Source organism: Neltuma alba, unplaced genomic scaffold, assembly GCF_004799145.2.
Source record: "Neltuma alba isolate B1F8T4 unplaced genomic scaffold, ASM479914v2 tig00005857_pilon, whole genome shotgun sequence".
Classification (NCBI taxonomy): domain Eukaryota; kingdom Viridiplantae; phylum Streptophyta; class Magnoliopsida; order Fabales; family Fabaceae; genus Neltuma; species Neltuma alba.
Window position 1 is genome coordinate 107,768 of NW_021634257.1, and position 6,000 is coordinate 113,767.

A 6,000-nucleotide genomic window follows, 5' to 3' on the forward strand; every position below is an offset into this window, starting at 1 on the left:
TTGCTTTTTGAAATAATGAAAAATTTAGCATCACTTATATGGTCGTCTCAATTTGTCGCTGTCCCCCCTTATCTCTTTACCATAATTAGTTGGCGGGTCTCTTTACAGACAAAAGCACAATAATGTGAATTTATAAAAAAAATTATAATCAAGTCCCAAAAAAATTAATTATTAAAAATTTTTAATAACAAGTTTTAGAGTGAAAAATAATAAATTTTGAAACATATTTTGTAATTTTTTTAAGACATCATTATAATTCCCCCATTTATAAAAGTAAAGTATAAAAAATATTCCACAAACGTGTCAAAAGAATAACTTTGCTACCGACAAGGGTATGTTTGGATTAGCGGTGGGCAAAACTGACTTCTAGCTCAGTTGACTTTTGTCACTGAAGTTAGAGTAAAAATCAGTTAGGGTATGTTTGGATAAGTGTTTTTAAAAAGTCAGTTGAAAAAGTTGAAAGTTGTTTTGATGATTAATAGAAAAATTAGTTTAGTTGTAAAATGACTGAAAATGGCATGGGCTTTATTGAATAGTAGTGTTTGAAATTTTATGTTTTTAATGTAATAATAGTTTAAAAAATACATAAAATTATTATGATAAAACATAAATAGTTTATTTGTGAAATTATAAAATAAAAATATTTGTTACAAAGAAAAATTTGAAAATACACTATAGATAATTAATTAAATATACATAATGGACAAACATGAATATAAATTAAAATTTATTTGGTCTGAATAAAAGCTTATTATGCTAACGAAGGAGATGAGGCAGAAGAAAAAATGTGAAGATAAATCTGAGATGCTTATTTTTAATAATCACTGTTTGAAACTGTAGTTTGAAAAGTAAATTTTTTCCGTTGAGTCCAACTAAAATTGAAAGCCAGAAATTTGTTGGAAAAGTTAGCCCAACCAAACACCAGTTTTTATCTAACTCAATTTACAACTTCAGTTTTACAGATTTCAAAGCACTTTTGCAGTTCCTAACTACAATCCAAGCATGCCCAAGATCATCCAAATTAAATGAATGTTATTTAGCTTCCAGAAGCGCCTAGGTAAGTACTTATTTATGAAAATAAAGTATCATGATTAATTTTGGCTAAAGCCAATAATTTGTGCCACCCGTTGCAGGCCTAGCGGGGCGGCGCTGAAAAAGCCTGCCTCCATGCAAATTAGCATTTAGTCACTCCAAGCATGTTATCAAGGTAAGAAAAAAAAAAATCCAAGCATATTAACACCCTGTTTTTTTAATAGTACATATTATTGTTCTATCTTTTATATCTTTTTCTTGTAATATATATATATGAAAATATAATGAAATTTTTTTTCACAAATTTAAATCACTTAAATGAATTATTAACAATCACAAATATCAAATATTTAAATTTTCCAAATTATTACAAGCATAAAGCACTTAATTTAAGCATAATTTTCAAATGAAATGATTGACTTAATCATGAATCATCGAATCATCTTTTAAAAAATAAAGTTCAATGCTTGAACTAACAACTTAGCACAATCATTTTTAATCAAATATCCACTACTAGAAAAACATCTTTTTACATTGCCTTATCTACTCTGCTTATTGCGCTGACGATGTAATAAATGAGGTAATGGCATATTTGTAAATAATGATACAATTTTTACACCGGTTATTATTACGTCTGGGGTCATTATTACTTTTTATATCGAACGTTAACCCAACTGATGTAAATATACTTAAATGACATTAGTCATTGGAAACAACTGATGCTACTAATCTTTATATTGGCATATCCCTTGTCTTTTCGTTCCCCTGAAGTAGTCTAAACTCAAACAGTTACCATGTCCTATCATCGTTTATTTAAGGTCAGAAGCTAACTTTTATTCTTTGCCATCTTCATTGTCTACTATTGTTAGTAGCCCCACAATGGTGAAATGGCAAAAAACAATAGTAAAAGTGTAATCTTTTTTTTAATAAATATTTTGTAAAGGCTGCCTTTGCACCCCACAAAAAATATATAATATATAATCCATTTTGTGATGATTTATTCTTATCTTTGTTTCTTTTAACGCATTTTTCTCTTTTTGATTAATAACAATGAACCCTGAAATTGGGGTAAAAAATATTCCTGGTTTAAATAAAAGGAAAGAACTGAGTGTTATCAAATTCGATGTAACATTTAAAATTAATTCGATTTAAAATGAGTTTTTGACATCGGCTTCTATGTCAACTGGTGGTGTAGGCGCGATGTCAATTACCACGTTCAAGAACCATGAGTCAAATGAATCACAATCACGTAACATGTTATAATTCAAGAAACACGAATCCAAGGCAAGTATCAATCTCCTCCTGATCGTACATACCCAGTAATAATCCTCCCCTAATGCATCAATCTAAGTCCTGAAACCAGAAACTCAAATCGGCATATACAAGAGAGTGGAAACCGAAAATAGATACAAATGAACTTCCCTGTCAGCTCAGGAACTCAGAGTAGCTTCATCAGACACCAAGGAGGGGCGAAATCACAAGCTCATGACCGGAAGGTAGCTGCACCGAGCTTCATGCCTTCTATCAGCCATCAAATCGCGACCTGTGATGGGGAATGCGTCGGACTGGGAGGAATGAGGGAGATGATCGGTGGAAGTAGTGGAATCCGGCCGGAAATGGTGATGACGGTGATTCTGCCTCTCGCCATCGACTCCTCTGGTTCTCACCCCCCCGGGTCTGCCTCTGCTCGTTGCGAGCTCCCTGCCACCAGGAAGGTTCAACGGAGAAGAAGATTAATGGAGAACAGATCGAGCACCTCTAGTCCTTCATTCTGTCTTGCACGCCGTCGAGTTCGTCTCTCCTCCACTCTGGTTCGCTCTTTCCCTTGCTCCCGCCGTTGACCCCCGCTCCACTCTGCCCTCTCACGAAGATGATGATGCATATTTTAGGGCAGGTAGTACAACAGTGCGTTTTACTCCCGGGCCCTCTTTTACTATTTTTTTTTTTATTTATTCTTTTCTTTTCTTTTTAATCCTTCAAAAAGAATCTTGCAGTTAAAATTGAAAGATAGGTAGCGTTAATTGTCCTTAAAAATCAATAAATTATAATTATGACAAATTTGTTCCTATTATGCACTAATTCAAGTTAAAACACTCTAATATGAATTATATTCAAATAATACAATTAAGGGCCAATAATAATAACAAAAACCCACAAAAAAATATGTGAAAATGCATGTAAAACATAAGTTTGTCAATGGGTATAGAATTTTAAATAAAAAATAATTTTCTCACTGTTAATTTTTTAAATGAGCCCATGGCGACGTGGCGAGCCAGTGGATGTGTGAGTTTTATCAAGGAATAAAATCCTAGGCCAGACTGGCCGGTTCAGGCCGGAAACGGGGGAACTGTAACCTGTTTGGTCCTGATAATTGACAAAACTGGTGACAAAATGAACCAGCATGTCTCGGATAAACTTAGAATAAACCGGGATTAACTTGTTCAACCTGTCGGTCTAAGCGGGTTACTGAGTTGTTTACTTGTTTTAAAGCTCCCTAGTTCCCTGGTTTCAAAAACTTAAAAAAAAAAAATTGAAAGACACAGACCGTTGTCGGATTCTTTTGCTCTTAAATCTAAACCGTGTTGCTGCTGTGGTTGTCTTCTCGCCATCATTCTTTTTAATCCGTGATGGCAAGATCTTCCTGCCACTCTTCACTACGACTCACCAGATAGGCGTGGAGAAGCCATGGACGCTCTCAAAAAAGAGAGAAGAAGGAAGTGTGAAAGAAATCTGCCTCCAAACCTGCCATGATGAGTGCGAAGGAAACGCAAATGAAAGGACAACACTGATTTGAGCACATGATGTGTGAGGAGAGGAGGGAGGTAAGTGAACGCGTGTGTGAGAGAAAAAGAATAAAGAGCAAAATAATTAAGAAAAGAGGAGGAAAGATTGGGTCACAGGAAAGAGAACAAAGAAAAATATAATGGAGAGAAAAATTCATACACATACGAATATTTTGTAATTCGGAGATATTATATTTTTATAATTAAAAATATAAATATTTTTATATATTTTAATTAAACTATATTATTTTGATTATTACCTGTCTAATTACGAGTTGACTCCGATCTAACCTACTAACCCTTAAACCAATACCTTGACTGGTTCATTGATCGGTTTGATTTTTAGTATCTTGTTAATAAGAGTGAGAGATAGTTGAAAAATTTGCTTTAGTGTTAAATGTGAAATCTCAATAATATTTGTATTCTAAATTTATAATTTTCTCCCAAGTTATCTCTACTAATTATGCATATCAAATCAATATTTTCATCAATAATAGACTATTCCTGTAATATTTTCTTTCATTTATTATTATGTACAGTAGCTGTTATTTTTTTAAAAAAGCATATGCATTAAATGAGGGTGAGATTAGAAAATTATTAAATTTTGAGACTATTAACAAAGTTCAAGATTTTTCTTAATTTTAAAAAAGCATGTTGTAAGTTATATGAATAGGATCAAAAGAATAGTTTCTAATACAAATAATTAAACAAGATATCTTAAAAAAACCAGTTCGCATTTACTTATATATAACTAGCTGTTTTATTGGCCAAATATATAACTAGCTACTATGGTTTATCCCTTGAGAACGATTGGATCACTGTTTTTAAGTTAATGATCTCAAAAATTATTCTTCCATTCCTTTATAAAGAATTTTCCTATGTACCGACATTTTGGGAGGCGATGTCCCCGCCCTAGGGTCACATCTTGTGGTCTTCTCTCTGTTTTTTTGTGAATAAGGGCCTGTTTGGATAACATAGAAAATTATGGTTTTGGGTTCCAAACTTGTCAAACATTCAGGAAAAAACAGAAACCATGGTTTTGGGTCAAAACCATGGTTTGGAGCTCAAAACCATAGTTTCAGAAGAAGTGAATCCTTTCTACTTCTGGTTCAAATGGGATAGTATGATTGTGCCTGTAGAGTAGATCTCAACGATAATATAATTTTAACATTCCTCAATTATTTTTTTATAAACATATTTAATTTCATATTTTATAAATATATATACATATTAATTATATTATTTTATATATTATTAATTATGTTGGTAAAAAATATATTATTAGCAATTTTATTTTTTCAAATTAAAATATATTATAAAATCTATCTTTTATGTAATCATCATATTAAATTATGCTTTTTTTAGTAAAATTTGTATATATAAAAAGTTCTTCTGATAACAACTATCCAAACACTCTCATTTATCAGAATCACTTTTTCACAAAATCTATTCTTCACAAAATCTATTATCCAGAAACTATTCTCTAAACCATGGTTTGGTTTTATACAAACACCTCTAAGTCTAAATAAACGATGATATCACCGCAGTCATACAGTACTCGAGACATTAACTCCTTTTTTTTTTTTGACCAGTATTGAGACATTAACTCTTCTAAGTGCGTAATTGGAGGGATATGCATCTTTTTCTGCGTCTTTGTTCTCACATTTTATTCTAATAATCTCATCTCCTTTATTTGTGATTTCTCTTTCTAACATGAAGAAACGCGGTGGAGTACAATTCTTGCCAGACACAACCACACATGCGTGAAAAGCGTGCTGATATATCCCAGTATGATTTGACTCCACATTACTGCTAAGCGACAATACTTCTTTCTCTCCTTTTCACGATCTTCAATTTTCCCAATAGGTTTAGTTCGATTTTATGTGTTACTTTTTTTTAAAAAAATTTATTTGTCAGTTTTTTTTTGGAAATATCAGAAAATTAATGTCGGTGTATGATACAGAAAAGTAGTAGTGAGTGAGATTATGATCCATTTAGAACAGTTTATAAATTGTTTTTTAATAGTGATTTATAGAATAAAAAATATATTTATGGGAAATTTCCATCACTCTATAGAATGGGTCTATAATAAACTAGCCATGTCCATATATAGGGTACCCACCATATAGCTGGTGAGCGCTACCTAGCACAGAACAACGTAAGTAACAACAACGCGAATAGCCAA